At 42.8% G+C, this 21,540-nt stretch overlaps 1 long non-coding RNA gene across 2 annotated transcripts; it reads right to left on the bottom strand.

The window, feature by feature from the left end:
• Positions 1 to 12,921: 12,921 nt before the first annotated feature.
• Positions 12,922 to 20,719, bottom strand: LOC129387052 (uncharacterized). Of its 2 annotated transcripts, XR_008614367.2 has the most exons (4): positions 20,354 to 20,719; positions 18,802 to 18,837; positions 15,951 to 16,155; positions 12,922 to 13,229 (listed from the first exon to the last, which is right to left on the bottom strand). It is a non-coding gene; the product is annotated as an uncharacterized lncRNA (long non-coding RNA). The 2 variants fall into 2 exon arrangements; XR_011892927.1 differs by lacking the exon at positions 20,354 to 20,719 and having other exon boundaries at positions 18,802 to 19,776.
• Positions 20,720 to 21,540: the final 821 nt, after the last annotated feature.

Below are 21,540 nucleotides of genomic sequence, written 5' to 3'. Positions count from 1 at the left end.
AAATGTCCTTTCGAGCGCGAAAAAGACATTCTAGACAATGTGCAAAATGATTTCCGGCGCCCGGGGTTGTTTTGGTCGGCGGTGCATGACAACACGAAAAAATTTCGAGTGGGGGGAGGGCGGCTCCAGCCTTAGAAGCCCCCCCCCCCCCCCCCCCTTGCTACGCCCCTGCCTCTTCGCCATAATGCCCTGGCCCTGCCTCTACAATAAAGTGGAACGGTATACGGCAACGGGCAATAAGTCGTCAATCAGTGCCCCTATACAGTTTTTTCTTTGACGCTATACTGACATAACCTATAGAAAATTGCGTCTTTATCATTCCTAAGGTTAATATTCTTTCACGGAAAAATCTGGTGCAACTTCCACCAATGTCTTACGTGCGATACGATATAGGTTCCGGAAGAAGCGTGCCGATTGGACTTTCATGTTCACTCATGCCTTTCTTTGCCAAAGTCAAACATAGCTCTATCAGACGTTTCACGCTTGCATTACGCGCCGCTATCTCGCATTCTTCCCTCATGGCTGCTATAGCGCTTTAAAACGCAGTGTTATACGGCAGCTCCCTTTATTATCCGTCCAGATTCCTTAGTATTTGCTTCATACCAGTTAACGCTACTTAAAAACTCCACGACACCCTACTGTTTCTTGATCGGCCGAAATTGAACAGGCTTTAACGCGTATTCACTTGAGCACAAATGTCACCGCTGTTTTAACACGGAGAACATGACATGAACATAGGTACCTAAGATTCTCTGAGAAGTAGCCGTAAATGACGTCCCAATTCGTGTTTCTCTGATTTACGCCCATCCATTACCTGCGTAGAATGAGAGTCCGCTTTTTTTAAAACTCCTTCTCAACGGGTCATTTAACATTTCGCGCAAATTAAAAGTTAGTCTACCTGGAACCCTCCGCGTCTTAATACATGTTTATCGAAGCGGTACGCACGTTTGTTTATATTGCCACGCTCCGTCACAGTTTGTCGTTCACTCCAATAACCGTGTAAACCGCACAGCGCGACACGACACAGCAATTGCAACACATACTTATTTACGAATATGAGTACCGTCACATCACACTAGGTGAGACTAGCTGCATTATATGAGTGACTGGCGTCTTGAGAGGCCCCTTTGAAGATACCGAGTGGGAGAGGAGTGGTTATTTTTAATTGGTTGTCGCTGTTTTTTTTTTGCATTTTATCGTGCATGCAGTGCGCTCAATGAAATATTGCTAAAGTAAACTGTGGTACGTATAAGCGCTTAGTAAGACAGCGCGTAGCTTTCCTCGAAAACATTGATGCCTGCTAAATACCCGCATAACTGAGCGAGACGTCGCGCAGTATGTTGGGAGGCTGTCACGCGTAGCCCGTTTGGCATAGGAGGCAAACAAATGTGTCAATGTAAAACTGTCACAAACTCTGTTCGTAATCGCAAGTACATACAGGGCTAGGTAGCCGCATTTCGCGACCGGCATCCTTCGATCGGGAACGGTGGCATACTATGTGAGCCCTGCGCAGTGTCGCCCCTTACCGGTTCTTGCACGCGCATCATACAACACTTGAAGTCGCTAAGGCCATAATTGAACTACAAAAACAGTTTCCCTCGTCCTAATTACTTATCTTTTATTTCAGGTGCGTAGGTAGTTGATGCGCGAAATCTTCCGCTGATCTAGGTCGAACATTCGCTGTACGCGATCGACACAGCCACAAGCTCGATTTGAACAACCAGAAATGGGCTAACAATCGTGGATTTCAACTGCAAAAAGACGTTTAAACACGGTCTAATTTTTTTTTTACAGCGAAGCTGTACATGGCTAGCCGACTCGTCCGTCCATCCGTTTGTAGCCTATGCGCCGAAAACTCATCCGGCGCAACCCCATTAACATTCGAAAAAAAGAGAGGCGCGCGACATGCTGGGCCGGTAGTGACGTCAGTGCTCTCCGGCGCATCCGGGCGGGCTCGCAGCAGTTTCCCTCCGGCTCTGAAATGGGTAGGCAACGCGTCATACATACTCCTGAGGAGCAGGCAGCTTTCGTTCAGCAACATCGCGAGCAGTACCGGGAACGAGTTCGTCTACGCTATGCGAGTGCTGCAGCCCGGGCACAAGAACAGGCTCGTGCAGCCGAGAGCAAGCAGCAGCTGCGCACCAAGGATCTGGCAGCCTACGAAGCCGTCGTTTAATGAACCGTCAGGATTTACCCAGTGATAAACAACTGGGCCGCACATTTCACCCTCGCTGGTTAACCATCTGTACAGAGTGCTTTGGCGATGATATTATTTAAATTATGCCGTTGCGTCCGAAAACCACGATCTGATTTTGATGCACGCCGTACTGGGAGGCTCCGGACTTATTTCGACCATCTGGGGTTCTTTAACGAGCATCCGTATCTAAGTACACAGGTGTTTTGCATTTCGCCCTCACCAAATACCGGCCGCCGTGGCAGGGATTTGATCCCGCGACCTCGTGCTTAGCAGCCGAACACCACAGCCACTAAGCAGCCGCGGCGGGTAACAAACTTTAGGCGCGATTATATATAGCGTGCTCCAGCTAATATCAGCCAAGCTCTGAATACATGGCCTGAGAACTGAACACCTTAGGTCTCATTCAAATCTTGCACCATGTTTTTTTTTTATTTGCTTTTTTTAACAGCTTAGCTAACGCTAGGTGGCACAATCAGCGTAAGTAAAAGGACAGTTTTTGCAGCCATAACGTTGTCTGTGCGATGTTATCATTCAGCGCCTGATTTCACGATGGTTGGCAGATTGTTTCGTCCGTCCTTCTGTAGCTGGAACAACACTGCTGCACGCATCCGGTCTTTGGCATTTTACTTCTTATTCTGAGGATCATGCAAGCTTCTCTGGGCACGCTAAAAGGCGGAAAGAGTGCGTAAAGCCGCTAACAAAATTGCACTACCCCACCGGCCAGCTGCTGCGCCATTTCTCTAGTGTCCCCTCTGAATTGGTGGCGCCACTGTGCGGCCACTCTTGGCATTGCATCAAGCTTTCCCATAACCTAATGGAGAAGTTTCGCGACCAGTCAAAGTATCAAAGGACTCTGGTAAATCCAGCAAACGAGATTTCGTAAACCCGTATCAAACGGCTGGAGTAGAAACGATGCCATTTTCGTCACCGTGCCCTTGCTGTTGTCAGAACACAAATGCCCGCGTCAGACACGGCATCTGCTCACTTTGCACCAGCACGTTGGTCCACCTATATCAATCAATCAATCAATCAATCAATCAATCAATCAATCAATCAATCAATCAATCAATCGAATACTTTGGTCGGCGTAGGACCCCAGGTTTCTTTTTTTTTGCGTACCCTTGACGTTGCTTCACTCTTACGAGACGGCCATCAGTCAAACCTTAAACTTCATTCAATCAATTTATTTCGTCTATTTTGACAAGCCGACAGAGGAGCTGCCAATAAAAACCGCCATTGGGCAGCTTAAAGTGCAACTCCGGTGATTTTTTGACCTTGTGAAGGTAATGGAATATTTAGGTTCTCTGGACACCCCGGTCACGCTTCTGATAGTAGAATTGCTACGCAAATTCGAAAATAATTTTAAATAAACAAAAAAAAAAAATCGCAATAACGAAACCCAAACCTCACCAAGCAGCCGAGCGAACCGCTTCGTGTGGCATCACGAGTGTCACCACCGGGAAGCGTGGGAAAGGCGCGCAAGGCATGCCGGTCTCGCCCGCTGGCCGCGAAGAGGAGACGCCCGGCTGAATCACGACTCTGCCGGACCTTCGGATGACAATGTCAGCTGCAGCAGCTCTTCGGATCTGTGAAATATTGACTGTTATCATTCTGAAGAATTCAATAGCCACGAATGGCCACTCGCATTCGACCCCCCGCCACGAGAGCCAGCGCCCATGCGCTACATATCGTGCTCCCACATGAAGACCAAGGGTAGCGAGGGCTGGGCTGAGCGCTGGGTTCATGCAGCCAACAACGCAACACCACTTGCCTCCCATCTCTTGCTCAGCTACAGGGAAAGCAACTTCTCGCGACAGCAACTGCTCACGCCATACATGCACCAACCAGCTCACAATCGTCGACTCCTCGACGCTCTCGTCGCTGTCGTCTGCATGATCCCGGCATGCTCTGCATAGAACACTCATGACGTCATACACAATGTGGCCTGTAACTGAGCAGGAGGCAAGGTACGACGTTCGAGGCAATAAATTAAATTCATTTGTAAAAATCTGTTCAACTCCCAAACCTACTTTTTTGAGGACACGACGGAAGTGTTCAGAGGAACGTACCCAGCGATTATCATAGACATCCGTTGATATTGAAAAATCGCCGGAGTTGCCCTTTCACGAGCCCACTGCCCCCATTACAAGAGTCCACAGCAGCACAAACATAATTAGAGATCACGTCGTTAAAGTAACAAGGCAGGAAATGTAATCACACATTGCAGAAAGCGTCCATTTATCAGATTATGCTCTTGCGTTAACAACCTGCAAGGCAACTTGCTTGAAGCACAAGAAAACAAACCAAGAGAGAAAGAGTGATAAATATTGAGAAGACATGGAGGCACTAAACACAAGCGTTGTATTTCCGAGTTTCAGAGCGCGATTGGTACCATCCATATGTCTCCCCCCTCATCCCATAAGCCTGTTTATTTTTTTTTTTTTCTGAAAAGAAAATGCAGTCAAGTACTTTACCTTTTCTTAAATTTCAAATTTAAATCACACTTAATCTCTAGTAGTACTACTGGTGGATTTTAATGACACGAGTACTAATAAATAATCCAGCATTTGGTGTCCCAAAAGATGCATTATAACAATACTGAATCAATTGTTCTTGCGTTATATGTATTTTTCGCTGGTTAGAAATCCACTGGTCCTTCACACTAATATACAGCAAGTGAAGTGAGAGTGTTTACGTAACACCAAAAGGTGGTCGACAGCCAGTTACCTGCAGAATGCTTCACATTAAATCTATTTAAAGAATGCGTGGGATGTGCCTAATTACTTTTTTTGCGTTGACTCGTGTCGCTGCTGAAGCACAGCGTGATGAACGAAGGAAGGAACCTTAACACTATCGGTTCGTTGGACTCGTAACTGCCGTAAAGTCAACCGCTACTAAATACCTCCGTTCATCTTGGAGCTTCGCACTATGTTTACTAAAAGGATATTTTTCGCTACATTCGTTGAAGAATCCACTGCAAACATGGATAGTACTCTCGTGAGAATCATGAAAGAGTACACTAGATCGCGCCTGAGACAGCCTGGTACCCCGCTAGTATCGACGAAAAGCAGCGGCCGTAATAAAGGGGGCGCCGTCAAGTTCACCGATGGCCTCACCTTGTTTCGCGGGTAGCGTGTTGTCCGCAGCTGCCACACCCTATAAACCTTTCCTCATTTTCGTCTACATTCCCATTCCTACGGTGAAACACCTTAGACAGAAGCGATACTCACTGATGTTTTGCGCGCACTATCGTTGTCAGTTGGCTGCAAGTTCGCTACGAGTTGGCCACAAGTTTAGTGCGATAGATGAACATAATTGCGCTCCCCCCACTTTTCCGCTTGGTGTTCGAATGCAGCCACCTCGTATCGCCCCGATTCGGGGTTAAGGCTATGGGGCGCAATTTTTTCTACTGACGTGCATACGTAAGTGCAGTCCCCGCAAATATTATAGGAAATACTGGTTCTGCATGCAAAGCCGACAAAATTTCTCGCGTGCTTTCTCGCGAGTTTGTATGCGTGCATCGTTGGCAAAGTTACGCGACAACAGCCTAAGAAACAGGATTCGGTGGAGTTCTCAATTGCACTTTTCGAATAATTTTTCTTCGAACGAGGATGAAGGCTTCTCTATCTAATTGGCGCAGAGGGTGGGTTAATTTTCTCAAACATTCCGCGTGTGATTATTACAAAAGCATAATTTAGCTTATATTATGTTATTTGCGGTTTATTTACCTGCGTATTGCTATCATATTGTGCTTTGAATAGGTGATCACTCTGCATTCACGAAGAATTCATGCGACACTAACTTATCCAGCCAAAATGAGTACCCCTTATAGGGAGCGTGTTGTCAAATCGGTCGGTGATGCTCAGCACTTGCCATGTGTCATCATTTGTGATATTGTAAATATTTATTATGTGTAGAATATTCTGGAAACAATCAAACAACCATCAGGAATTAACTCGAACAAGACAATATTCAGGCAAATTCAAGCACTGCGTGTCGCTTTGCGAAACAGCCCTACTAGCGAAACACGGACATAACCAGATTTCCATTCTAGGATTCTTACCATAAAACTGAAGGGCCACCAATGCCACATTTATAACCGTTTCTATCAACAGGGAGAAGAGAAGAAGCCACTACTAAAGCGGACATCACGGTTCAAGAGTTTCCACCTGTTGTCGTCGATCCTAAGATTACACGTAAGAAAAAAAAAATGGGACGAATTCCCGTCTCACGGCAATGAACCTTCATTGTAGCGCCCCTTTTTTCTAACACTTTTGCGGATTCGCCTATACTCATTGTCATTAGCAGCCATTGTCATCTGCTCACGTTCCGTTACGTTTTGCCTATCATCGAAGTTAACCTTTCTCTCAACCACATTCGCTTTATGAGCATTTATGAGTCTGAGAATTCAAATTGACGCTGACAGATGGCGCACCGCCGCGCATGCACAGGAGCTTCACGCGCCAGGGCGTGCGCGCTTCGAGTCGGAGCGCCTTTTCCTTTTTCTTTGTTTTTTTTCTCTTTTTTTTTTCTCTCTCTCTATGCGCCACGCGCGCCGGAACGGGTTGCTTTTCTTTTCGAATTTTTCACCTCTTTTTCAAGGACGAAGGAAATGCGCTACCAGGTTGTATTACAAACGCTGTGGGCTATCATATGAGACTGGAACGCACACATGGATCAATGCGCTGTTTGTAAAAGCCGTTACAGGGCCGTTCAGCCGCTTGCCTTATCGCCAGCGACGATGAGTAATACAGCGCATTTGTAGCATATCTTCCAGCCTACCGCCAAATGTGATGCCCGCACGTATGCTGGTGCTAATTTTCCGTTCCGATGATAGGTCAAAGCAATCAGAGCAGCAATGAGGTACTCATATGCGTGGCCGCCCTTACAAAAAAAATTGTTGAAAGGTTATTGACGTATCATTGTTCAACGTCAACAAATGACCTTGAAAGATCATTGGGGAATTGTTGAAACATCATTGAGGAAATTGTTGACAAGTGTTGATAATTGGCCCGCGACATTCACTGGAAACATCATTGTGGCCTCTCAATTTGAAAGATCATTGGCATATCGTTGAAACTATGGTGTACTTCAATGCTGAAAGTCCATTGAAGCATTGTTGAAGGTGTGTTGTTTGTCAATGTTGAAACCCAATTGACGTATTGTTGAAATGTGTTGTTTGTCAATGTTGAAAGCCCATTGAAGCATTGTTGAAGCTCAAAATTGAAAGCCCATTGAGGTATTGTTGAAATGTGTTGTTTGTCAATGTTGAAAGCCCATTGAAGCGTTGTTGAAGATGTGTTCAGTCTCAAAATTGAAAGCCCATTGACGTATTGTTGAAATGTGTTGTTCGTCAATATTGAAAGCCCATGGAAGAATTGTTGCAGATCTGTTGAACATCAACACAAATTATGTTGAAATCCCTTTATGCCCTACTGGGTATTTAGCAGTTTAAACCTGCACTTACCTTAAAATACTGCTGAGCTATGTTGCATATAAGTACCTTTGATGTCACGTTGGTATGTTTGCTGTGAGAGGATAGGGATAAAATTTAAATAGAGCCGTTTTGTATCGCAGGCCTCTGTCACCCTGGGCTCAAAACATGCTCCTAGATTGCCTGTAATAAAACATATTGCAAAACTGCTAGCAGTACTGTTATGCCACTTTTTTCAGTTGTCAGAGTGAATGGTCCTCCACAATATCAAGAGTGCTGAACTGATGCAGACAAAAACCATTTTTCTAGGTGAACTGTTTATTTGTAACCAAACATCTGTGTAAATGTACAAACATTTGTAGTTTGAGAACATCAGAAACTTCTTAAAAACTATTGCACAGTACAAACTTCCTGCAGCTTGACACCATAACAAAATTGAATACTGAAGGTGTAGTCTGTGTGGCCCTCAAGTAAAATACATTTCCCAAAAGAAATAAATTTAAAAAAATAAATACCTAAATAAATAAATGTAGAAGCAGACCGACATGACTGTCAATAAGAACACTCAAAAAAGGTACTTGCTTTCTCTATTAGGGAGCCAGTGGTACTATTACCATGGCACGATTTGCTTGAGCCCACAGCACTCAAATGAGACCTGATATGCAGGGTGGTTATCTTTAAGTTTCATGGAATTTATTAAACACGGACTGTTGCAGCTAACATAATTCTAGATACAGAGTGCCAAACATTACTTGCATGAGAAATCAAGACACCATAGTCAGCTGATTAAGAAAAACTCAGTTCCTAATAAAGTTTTTACGAATTGTAGACGGTAATTTTACAAGGTGTATGCACTAAGAACGAACTTCCAGAACGACACCAGTAACAAGACACATGCCATCAAACTGGCTGTAGAAATGCACTGCTGTAGCACTTTTTTGTTAACACAACGCACTGTTATGCATTGAAGCACAAAAGTAACCGGAATGCCCATGTATTTCTCACATTTATGAAAAAATCTCGCAACTGGTGTCATCCTGGAAATTAATTTCAAGTGAATATGTCTTTCAACCTCACTGGCTACAATTTGCAAATTGAAATATGTGCCGTGATGTTTAAGTGAATTAATAAATTTATGAGAATCAGTTTAATGTTTCCATTTCTTGTGCTAGTAATGTCCACCTCTGAATAATCCAGCGCAAGAACAAAAATTATGCTACCTGGCACAGACAACTTTAAAAAAATCTGTAAAACTGAAAAAGGACCACTGTACAATCCTTGTTTGTTGGTTGAATGGTGTGTGCCAATTTCAGTAAACCTTACATACTTCTGAAATATGGCAATCACAATAAGTGATGCTTATGGGAGCAGTTTATTATGCTGCATTGCTGTTGCATGATACAGTTGCGTTTTCTGCCATGATAACGTTCCTGCGCAGGTCATTCCATATCAAGCGACTTATTCATATTAACTACTTCAGATTTTTATATGAAAAAAAACTATTATTGATGTGCTGGAACAAAACAGTTACTCCTTTTGTGAGTTCAATTTTATTCACTGTGACAAAAAAATAACGAAAGAATTCAGAAAAAGATATGGTTTCATGCAAACATGAAAGGCACATCATTGCCATTACCGGAGATATTTTGTTGCATTTTAAATTTAAGCCGACTTATACCTATTAATTTTTACTCATGTATTTTAGATAGCAATAAACCATGTTTACAAAGCTATGTAAAATGCAGTTTTTACTGAACTCTGACAATGGCACAGATGCACTTGCAGGTGTGCGATTCCATGCCCAATCGACCAGTGTTTTTTTGACACCACACATATAGCTGAAACATTGCCATGTGTTTACTAGATTTCAAAACTCGTTACCCACTTTTATTAATTTCTGCCAGATATTTTGTAGCATTTTGGTGACAGTTTAGTTTTCCTGCTCAGCTGAGCTAGAGGACATCAATCAACATTCTTTTTCAAATGCACATTGTATTGATCGAGGCCTTCAAATGGTGTGCGTGGAAATACGTGAAGTGATGCAACTGCCAAAATAGCCAATTTTTCATATATTTGAATACTTCAATTGCTTTTGGCACCGGCAAAAATGAGTCAAATTGCAATCCGTTAGATTTTTTTTCGTAACGAAAAATTCACAGGACAGAACTTAAATACAGAATGGTAGCCCAGGTGACATAGTATAGCAAAATATATGTGCAGCTTTGAAGGTTCAGCTGATCGCCTGTAAAAATAAAACAAATTCTAATCTTTTGCAAGAAGCTTCATGTTGAATGAAAAAACAGCTTTCGTAGTTGGCCAAAAAATGTGATACATTATTGGATAGCTCTACATGTCTGCTATGCATGTGTGAAGTTAAAGAAGGAATTATTTTTAAATACGAGAAATTCTTTTTTGAAATTTTGTCAGCACAGACTTTTCTCGGATGTGCGCACAGCTTGCCGGCTGGGAATGCACACGACAAAGCTGGCTTTGTCTCCACACAGATGACAGAGAAGCAGTGTTAGGGTCTGCATTTTATTGCCAAGGGCCACATGCTCTAACGCAGCGAGGCTTGTGTTTGCTGTGGGCCAGGTAAACCATACAGCCATTGCACATAAACTATCAATACGAGGTCTGTTAGAAAAGTATCTGACCTTTGGCTGAAGAAAAAAAAAACTGGCATAACTGGAGCGTTGGAAACCTAATCACCCTCAAAGTAGTCTCCTTGGTACTCCAGTCACTTCTCCCAGCAGTGCTGCCATTGTTAGAAGCATTCCGAGGCCTCTTTCCAAACGGAGTTTAGTTCAGCTGTCGTTGCAGCCATAATGTCTTCTCTTGTCTGAAATTGCTTCTTTCAATGGCCTCTTGATTTTGGGAAACAGCCAGAAGTCGCAGGCGGCCACATGAGGAGAGTAAGGAGCCTGTCGAACTACAGGAGTCTGGTTATTCGCCAAAAAGTCTGAATCAAGTGCGAGAAAAGCATTGTCGTCATGGATGTGCCAATTGCCTGTTGACAACTTCTGTATCTTGCGCCACACAGCATCACATAGGCCATGGAGGACATCCCTGTAGTAGTCTTTAGTGATTGTTTGACCCTGTGGTGCCTACCCGTGGTGTACCACACTGCGGGAGTCAAAGAAAGCAGTCAGCAACACTTTAACGTTGATGCGCACTTAGCGGTCTTTGGTTGGCGACGTGGAATGCTTCCACTGTAATGACTGGGATTTGGTTTCCGGGTCGTAAACATACCCCCAAGACTTGTCACCAGTGATTATGGTGTTCATGAAGTTGGGGTCACTGTTTGTGGAATCCAGCATGTCTGTGAGACTTCAACACGAAGTTGCTTTAGCTCCACCATGAGCAGCTTGGGAACGAATTTCGGTGCAACTCTCTTCATGGCCAAATCTTCAGTGATAATGGAATGTGGATAAAATGTGCTGATGCCCACCTCTTCCACAATTTCTTGGATAGTCACATGACAGTCCCGCATCACCACGGGGTTCACTTCGGCAATGACGTGGTCATTTTGGCATGTTGATGGCCGACTGGAGCGTGGCTCGCTCTCCACCGATGCGTGGCCGTCTTTAAACTGGTTGTACCACTCCTTAATCTGTGTGCTACTCATAGCATAGTCACCAAAAGCAGTCTGAATCTTCGGAATGGTTTCCACTTGGCTGTCGCCCAGTTTCTGGCAAAATTTGATGCAGTAGCACTGCTCCAGTCACTCCGCCATTTTCCTTGCAATAAAAAACCGACGAGAGCACTGTGTACTACATCATTCAAATGCTGCATCCCAGCAAGTTACGCTATTGGCAGGCAGGAAAAAATTCGTACATGCGCACAAAGGTTCAAGGGCGGCTGATGAAAACGCACTTGTTACATATTCATCAGGTGTTCGCAAAAAAAGGTCAAATACTTTTCTAACAGACCTCGTACGTATTAAATACGTGAGGGAATCCTGCAGTGCTAAAAGATATGGTTCGTGCAGTTTACAAAAAGAAATATCAGCTATTATGTAGACAGTAAATCCAGAAAGAGCGCTGATATTGTTTATACAAAGCATTTTAAAGGGCATGTCGCAGTGCAATGGAACATAGAGGGAGCAGGACACTTTGTGCCCTGCTCCCTGAAGCCCAATGACGATGCAAGTAGAAAACACCTTCATAATTAGGACTGAAAACCTACATGAGTACGAACAAATTCTTGTGGTGGTGTTTGCTACCACTGTTTCAGAGCCGGAACATGCTCATCTATAAAAGTCATATGTGCCATGTTTAGTCTGATGTGGTCAGACACCATTGGCAACCACTTCTTGCGTTCATGTTAAAAAAATACGAATTGAGACTGCAGCTGCAGCGCTAGACATCACCTGCCTTCGCAATGATAAAAAAGGCAGTCAGTTTGTTGAATAGTTCTTGTGGCTAATTATATTAACAATATTTCCTTACTAGATGACATGGCTTCATATATTTATGCTATATTTATGCTGTATGTGTGATCCACAAATGAACATTATAAACAATTATTTGTCGCACTTAAAGAATAATACCTTTTTGTTACTTGTCACATGTATAGCAGACATGTAGGGCTGTGTAACGATGGGCGACATATACTTTTGTGCCAACCACCAAAGCTAATTTTTTTACCTTCAACACGAAGCTTTCTGCACCAAGTTTGAACTTCACAGTTTTTTAGCTGATCAACTGAACCTCCAAGGCTTGAAATATTTTGCAGCTATCCCAAGTCAACCAGTCTGATTTTATATTTATTTTGTGCCTTCTGTATTTCCCTACGTTAAAAGACAATTCAAACTTTGCAAATTTTGGCACTCACACCACTTCAGTCTCTTGACATGAACACCATCTGAATATTTGGATCATACAATTTCCCTTTCAGAAGAAACGTGTATCAGTGCCTTCTAGCTTAGCTGGGCAAGAACAATAAATTTTTGCCAAAGTTCAAAAAAATTTTTGCGAAGGAAAATAAATGGGGAGCAAGAGTTTGGAGCTTCAACTATATCTGTGATGGTCAAAAAAACGTTGGTTGGTTGCCCTGGAATGACTCAAGTGTATGTACGAAAGCAAATTTTCTCATTGTACCTACTCAAAATCAAGCAAACTTGAAATGGTTTGCCGTAATGGAACAGTTCTTGACAAATTTGGGTGGTTTGGCATGAATGGCTTAAGATACTTAAAAATATATTAATAAGAAAACACTTTCCTTACTAGAACCATATCAAAAACTAACATAAAAATGCAGTGAACTATAACAAAGCACAGCACCTGTATTCTGGATTGAGCAATCCAATGTGGACTTCTCAGGAGACTAGCATAATTAACATAAATAAAATTAACATAAAAATGTGAATGCATAGAAAGGCACAACATTTGTAAGCTCATTTGAGAAATCTAAATTGGGCCCTACAGGAGACTAACATAAAACATAAAAATGTCGAGAGTTACAAAAGCACAACACTTGTGTTTTGGTTTGAGCTGTCCAACTTGGGCTCTTCAGAGGCTATTGGTCCCATGCAAGAAGCGAGGCCAGAGTTCTTTACCTAGGGCATGTTGGTACCAGGCAATTTGCGACACGTGAAGCCTGCAAAAACAAGAAGCCAGAACAAGTTTTAAAAAGCAACTTCCACATGCAAAAGAATGGCATGCAATCTGCCCTCGTTATAATGAAATTGATTTATGTATTTGTGTTGCTTTATTCCAACTTTCCACGGGTACAGCTTTACAGCATGAGCATGACCATTTAAATTTATTCAGTGTGGCACAGGACTCGACTAAGTGTCAAAAGCAGGAAAGGGAAAAGAGGAACAAAACGCTGTAGCAAAATAACTTGATGAATATCCTCAATGTCGAAGATGTGAACTTTACTTGCTAAGAAATAAAATGGTGAAAAAAATTCATGTTATTCATAAATAAACCTGAGCTGACAACTAAAATTATTTCTTGTAACTTTCATAATTAAAATGTGCAGCACTTGACTGTGTTTTTCCATGCTCCAAATACAATACTGTCATGTCACTACAATTGAGTGTCGCTTCATTTGAAGTTAGGTTTCCTGAGTTCACATGCAATCGGAATGTACTTCTCGCCTTACAATGACTTAGGACTTTCTACATTAAAGAAGACACTGCTTACAGCAAAGTATGTTTTCTGCCTCAACGACTGAATTACTGTTATAATGAGGATTCCATGTAGTTGTGCACCAAGCTGCTTAGCATGACACATGCAGAATGTGACAGATACGAAGAAATGCTGTCTTTTAAGAGCCATATGCCATAGGACTGACTTCTTTAACCCTTTTAGGGTTTACTGCCGTACATCTGTGGCTGTGACGGAACGTTACTGAAAAAATGTGCCTTTTCAGAACAAAGTGTTGCCTAGCATCCCACTGGAGGTGCTGCAACCTTCTGAGCCTTCTAGAAAATATTCTTATAGTGCTTTCGCTCCATGGGTTTCTCCAAAACTGATTTTCACTTAGCTCCTTGGTGTCTGTCATTGCAGTAATTTGGGAGTGTTGCCACAAGTTTTTTGTAAGTTTCATTACACAAAAAAATTATGCTGCTTTATCCTGCATAAAAAAATAAAACATGTAAAACTGCAAATACTGAAATGGTATTGCCACTTTATTGTTATTTAAAAATATTATTTACCAGTTTATTTTCTCGGAATGTCACTCTGAAGAACTTAAATCTGCAATCAAAATATTAAGGGTGCGTGAAAAGTGATTTTTGAGGCTGAACCGAATAATGCTAGAAGCAAATCAAATAATGGATAGTTTCTGAATAATGAACAGCTGATATCACAATTAATGTAAGATGAGGCTCACATCCTAGTATTATTAAAGTTAGCAAGTTTCTGTCATTGTTATGTTATGAAAAGCTGTTTACTAAAAGCACAAATGGAGCAGCAGAAAGTTTCTTCACATGCACAGGACTCTTCAGTAAGCATAAATGATTGCTGTACAGCCTCTAAAGTGCAGCTACTGAAGTAATGTAGCCTGGTCTGCTATTACAAGTTGTTACGTTTATGTCTACACTATGTTATTGGAGCTGAAAATTTACCGTACTTTGGCTCAAATTTCATGTTTTATTGGTGTTTCGAAATATTAGAATACTCGCATTTACAAATAGTGACCATTCAAAGACTAAATTGAATAGGACACTATTCAATTCAAAAGTTTTGAGCATTTGCACACCACGAAAAATATATAACTCCTAAATTAGAGAGGCATATTTTTCCCCAAAATGTGATCCTCAATGGGCTAAACAAGAGTGACAGAAAAGCCCATTCATCTTTTTGATTACTTTAAGCCCCTAATCTACTTGGCAATGGTTCATAATAACCCTGTTAACAGGTAGGTGAAGTAAGGAAGCAGGAATCAATTCTAACAATTTCAGAATGGGAGTAGTGGACATGTCCGATGGTCTGTAAGAAGCTTTATACATTAGGCCCCAAGAGCCTATTCTCAATTTATTGAAGTATATGGGGAAAAGCCACATAAATATTTTTTTCATATCTTAGAATACACATAAATATTTTTTTCATATCTTAGAATACAAAGTGATAAAGTGTGCGTTAATAAATACGAGCCATAGGTTAAGTGCTTAGAATGAGTAAGCGCCCACTAAACGTAGTACTGTTGACAGAAATGCTTGCAACTCTGTCCCTGTTGTTTCTTTGATTGAAACAACCAAAAGAAAATTGCCACACCACTCAGGTTCCCTCTGCTAAAAGGCTGCTGTCTGGCATCACATGGAACTCCTTCAATATAGGAGCAACCTTAATTCGATGTGGTCTGTTAAAATTGGTGAAACTACTGTTTCGCATCTCAGAACCTGGAGAGCTGTTTTGACTTCTGCAATTTGGTGAACATGCTCCTGCTCGAGCTGACCAGTAACCACACTTGAGCATACCTTCTCCGCAATTCGCGTATTAGAATAACATTTTCAGGCTAACTAAACATGTCCTCCATGCCAATAGTTTTGGAGCGTGCTTCACAGACAACTATTCCTTGCAATGACAGCCAAGCAACACTGCTAATGCGCAAATGCAGCTCATTTTATGTGGTGGAGCCACTAAAAACTTTCAGCAGTGAAGGCAGCTTTTAAATTTTAGAAGCATTTGAGTATGGCGGCATTACACACTTAAGATCGTACGAACAGTCATTCCAAATAGTAGGCTATTGTCGCACACAACTGCACACACGGGCTACTTGAAAGTCGTTTGTTATGCCAATGGCAAGTTCATAATTTTAGAAACAAATGTGAATGTAAAAATGCAACCAGAAAGGATATATGGTACTTGCCTATAACAGCACTGACCCTGGTGGGGTCAAGAGCCTTTTTTGCCCCTTGGTGTTATTTCCAAAGCCCAAATGGCCCATGAGCTCCTCCTCTGTGAACACATGGTGAAGCAAGGCCCTTGCAAACTTTCCTGGTCCACCATGGCAGACCATGGTAAACTGTGCCAGGATAACCTTCTCAATGTGCACTCCTTCAACCTATGTGAACCTGCATGTTTAAGTAAATGTTAGCAAAACAGTTTTAAGCCTTTAAAGCACATTCACGCAACAGCCCTACTGCAAATAAATTACAGAAGTACCTGTTGCAAATCTAGATTGCTAAACTTTACTTCTTACAAGCTTCTTATGCTGTCTGGACGCCACATGTTTCAGAAAAACAATCCAGCACAAACAAGAATAATAAACCAAAGTATCCAAACATCTAGTACTTGAAAAAGGGGAGTACCAGCGAAACACAAATGACACGCACACAAGGAAACGGCATTAGACACGGACGGACGTTGGGACGGACCAGCGTCCGTCCCTGTCTAACGCCTTTTACGTGTGTGCGCGTCCTTTGTTTTGCTGGTACCCCCCTTTTTCAAGTTCATCATGCACCAACTGGCCCAAGAGCTTGCGCTAATGCACATCTAGTACTATTTATTGTGATTACCATTCTTAGGATACTTCATATTTTCAGGTGTTTGTCTCTATTTTCCCATCCATTTGTGTCAATAGGTAGTCCATGGTCTAATGGGGAGATTGGGCTGCTATGTTGAGGGAAGAGTTCAAAATCAACCGTTGGAACAGCTTGCGTGACTGGGTATGCGACCCTGGGCATATGCCACTTTTCAATGAATCTCCTTCCCGCTATCTTGGGCAACTGCTGCTGCTTGTGTTGGCAAGCAGCATTAGGAGCTCAAAGAGGGACATGATTGTCGATCATTACTAAGATTACCACTACACGTCACGTTAGCTTGCTGTGCTGCAGAAGTAATATGTGAGATTCCACTCCACTGTATGAAATGTACATAAGCTGCAAGGACAGTATGTGCCAACCACCACTTCAATTAAATTAATCGACTCGCAAAGCACAGGCTGCACAAGATCACGGAGTGAACTCAGAAGTTTGTGGACAGTCAGTTGATGTCCATGTCAGGGACCTCTAGGGAAACTCAGTCATTTCCTCGATGTGCATCATCGTGCCGTCATACATTGTATTACAATTCTGTCTGTCTCGTTGTACCACCGTTCTAATAGTCATCACGTATCACCACAATTCAAAATATAAATAGACACTTATATCTACTGTGTATTTAATCTTTATGGAGAATACTTTGAGCATGAGTTTTTGCAAAGATCATGAATTCTACAGCTTAAAGGAGCACTAAAGCAAAATTAAATTATTTAAATTCTGGCGTTTTATGTGCCAAAACGACAATCTGATGTTTAGGCACGCCTTAGTGGGGAACTCTGGACTAATTTTTACCAAATCAGGCTGCAAGGTACCTGGGCAGTTTTGTATTTCACCTCCATCAATATGCGGCTGTTTGATCCTGTGACCTCGTGCTTAGCGGAGCTGTGCCAACACCCCTAAGCAACTACGGCATGAAAGTACTAAAGAGAAAAATTATTTTAGATGTATCTGTACATGACCTTCCTACAATTCAAGAGATTCACTCATACCTTGACAAGAGGCTAAGTAAACTGTAAAAGCAGCAAGAGGAAAGATTGGTGGCAGTGCTGCCTTGAAGTTACCACACCCGCTTGCTGTGATGTCATGGATTTTGATGATGTCTGTTGAGGTGTAGCAATTTTTTTTACAAATAAAGATATTCTTCATTGTATTCCAAAAACCCGAAATAAAAAGCGTCAGGAACTTTTGCAGAACCAATACAGCCCAAGTTTGAAAAAATACTTGGAATCCATGATGTGACAATGAGGTGTCAGCACGAAGATTTTGGGGCGATATTCAGAAAATTGAACTTTGAGCTTTATTTTCTCTAATAATCAAACAACTACCAAGAAAGTTACAGAAGTAGTTATTTAAGATGATGCTTTATTTTAAATTCATTTAAGGTGTCATTAGTGTCCCCTTAATACAAAACAAGGAATGCACTTGGCTGCGTAATAGGTTAACATGCATCACTGGTTCTCATTAAGGTATGATTATCAGTATAGCAAAGGGCATGCACTGGCTGCTCCAGAGGGGAGCCCTTCCACTTCCCCTCAACCTCCCAATTTCCAATTTCTTTATGAGCAGTGATGCAATTTCTGTATCTTAACGAGACATAATGCCAAGGAGATTAAAAATACCATGCTGGCTACAGCATGTGGTGAGCGGCACTTCACACCGTCCAGCTCGGCATCAATCTTTTTGGAATTTGGCCCTTGAAATGCAGAAAGCCCCGATCACTGCTCGTTCTTCAGCCAACTTTCTCAAAGGGTGCTGCTGTTCTGGTTTGATACCTCTAGCTGTGCACTGCTGTATGACATAGGTCATAATACCTTCGTTCTGGTAAAACTAGAAAGATGTGCACTCATGCAGACCACTAATGTCCACACTAAGTTTCTGAACGCCCCTCTCATATCAGGCATATACACTGAAAAAGGCACATTCCACGTTTAATATGTTCACAAGTGACGATGAAATTCACTCCCAGTCCTGGTGCAGTTGCAAAGTCTTTAAGCTGAGTGCTTAAAGGCACCATGTCTCCTAATGAAGGCACTCTGCACCAATTGATCACTGGAGCAAATGCGTTGCAGTTGCATCAGCAATGTTGTTTTTTCTGCTTCCTGCAATACATTTTCACGGTATTACTGTATTTGATCATCGTGACGCTACAGAATGGATGGCCAAAGAATTCACTTTTACCGTTCCAGCTGGGGCCTCTCCCAGCTCATTTTGAATCTGAAAAAAGATGTCACTATTAAAACGTGAAGCCACGATGCAGCAAAAGTGACAATCAAAAGAGCTACATGGACCTTTAGGCTTACATAAGTGGACGGATACAAATGACTAGTCATTGAATACACTAAAGTGTGGCCGCTCTTGCCAATGGCAGTGTGAGCTTGTCAAAAAATTTATTTCACATTCCTCTAGTTACTTTAAACATTATTTCTACGCATCTACTTAACTGTTATGGCCACATATTAAAGGCAGCTCCTTCATATAAAACCATTGTTACATTCTTTTACTCCCCGTCTACCTGATGCTACTGAAGTTTTGCCTACTCTCAAAGAAAGAATTTCACAGAACTGCTCTTTCGACAAAGCATTATTCCAAGCTTGTGGCAAAGCGTCGTGATTTAGTTCACAACGATGCGCTCCCCTTTGAATCTGTTCACTCTATAGTGCTCTGATTCGAAGCAAAAATAGCTTTTCGACATAACTAGCTACTTCTATGGTCACAAGAAACAATGCTAATTATTGATGTTTATGTTGCCGATAACGTATACATGCCGCCTCGAAACACAGTGGGACGACAACGCAGATATGCCAGGCATCTCGTTCCTTTACTGATTTTAAAACTATTGTTAAATCAGTTACTGAAGTGCGAAAAGCTGCAATTTCACGAAATTACATTATTTTGAATGTTGTAGGACCTGGAGTGCCATGAAATCTGCCTTTCCGTGAATGCAAAGAGCGCCTACGCGAAGCCGTTTGGGCGAACCACTCGATGGCGACGAACGGAGAAGATGACAAAAATAAAGTTGAATGCGCGCGACCTGGGGGAAAACAAAACGCACGCGGTTGGCAAGGCGTATAACTCGATGATTTCGCAGCACTCTGTGGCATCACCCCTATTGTATCTCACGTATCGCATGTACACCCTTGAAATTCTTTATTATTGCGCGACAGTCTCCTCTGTGTTTTCCGATCGCGCGAACATCGGCCGCACGGCGTGTCAGATAGTGGCCTTGAAGCACCGCGGAGTCACTCGATCCTGAAGGGAACAGCGCAACAGAATACACTTTCGCCAATCCCAATGCACCCCCCCCCCCCCCTTTTGCTGAAAGCTCGCTCCCACGCCTTTTACTAGCGTGGCGCAAACGAAATATCTTCGATTACAGTACAGATCGGATGGTTTCACGTCGCATTGTTTTGCGCTCATTAATAAGGCTAACTGAATCGGTGCTCGAACACCGTATCAGAAATCATGGCGTACAACATGCCCTGTTTTAGGTGGCACCACATAGCTGCCTTACGTCACCACAAGCGGAGTGTAAAGTTAAACCAGGACAAAATTCCACGTTATCTACCACAAATCTAGTGCTGTACAACCCATTCTCGCAACGGAAGGATAGTACTAGGAATGAACACTAGAAAAGAGGCGCGCGGAAGACACGCACAAGCGCTGAAATTTCCCCGCTTCCGTTCACCGCGTCGCAATGGACGAACAAGGGGAATTCGAAACACTCACTCACCCTTGATGTCGCTGAGTCACAGGCGATCATGGCGACCTTCGAGGCAACAAGTCCATAAAAAGCGAGCAACACGCAGGAATATTCCAAAGATGTCACAGCGAAGCACACAAAGAACACAGAAAACGCAGGAAACTCTCAAGCCAGCGGCGTGCACGAACTCGCCGGAACGCGCAAAGCATCAACAGCGCAAACGCGCAATCATACATGTGCACTCATACAAATACACGCTTATATTATCATAAATTGTACCATTGGATAACAAATTATGTAATTTCATGTTATTACTGAACAATTGTTGCGATTTGCAAGTGTATAAAAGTTTTTTGCTTCGCTTCTTTGGTGAACTACTTTCTTTAGCGCAGTAACGCAGTGAACCGGCCGGAGCTAATGGCATGCGCGGGAAAAGGCGCCAAATTCAAACGTCACAAACGCCGCGCTAATTTGTGCGCGCACAGTTTTCGTCGTTTGGATTTAAAAAAGAAAAGTAATGCGTGCCGCAACCATGCGAACTGAACTATTGACCAGAAAAGTACAGAAACGTCGCTGTTTGTGCTTCTCATTTCGACGTCATGGCAAACTGCGGGCGGTCTGTCGTCCCATTCTTTAAACATTTGTGCGTGTGCTCCTGCGCTGTGCGATTTGTCACCGAGAACGTATAGCAGCGCAGATTGTGCTTGGTGGCCGAGCAGATTCCGAACACATTCCCCAGCACCCCGTCTAGGTCACAGAAAAGAATTTGGCCTCCATGTGAAATATGAGCACCATGTCGTACATATCGGCCAAGCTTTTCGTTTCGTTCTGTATAGCGCGCTAACGGGTAAGCGAAACGCACTCTGTAAAAACTATGTTCACTCCTTTCTCCGCCGCACCCACCGTGGTGGCATAGTGGCTGAGGTGTTGCTCTACTAACCCGAGTGCTTGGGATCTAATGCCGGCCGCGGCGGCTGCATTTCGATTGGGGTGAAATGCAAAAACGACCGTGTACTGTGCGTTCGGTGCAGGTTAAAGGACCCCAGATGGCAAAAATAAATATGGCGTTTCTTACTACGGTGCGGCTCATAATCAAAGCGTGGTTTTGGCACGTCAAACCCCAGACTTGAATTTTGTTAACCTTCTCCGCCACCTTGACCATATTTAACATGGAGGCATGCAATGCCGTTTCCTAACACACAGCCAGGGCACTGGCC

The sequence above is a fragment of the Dermacentor andersoni genome, chromosome 2 (assembly GCF_023375885.2).
Source record: "Dermacentor andersoni chromosome 2, qqDerAnde1_hic_scaffold, whole genome shotgun sequence".
Taxonomy (NCBI): domain Eukaryota; kingdom Metazoa; phylum Arthropoda; class Arachnida; order Ixodida; family Ixodidae; genus Dermacentor; species Dermacentor andersoni.
Note: the sequence above shows the minus strand (reverse complement) of the source record. Positions and strands in the feature narration are given on the sequence as shown.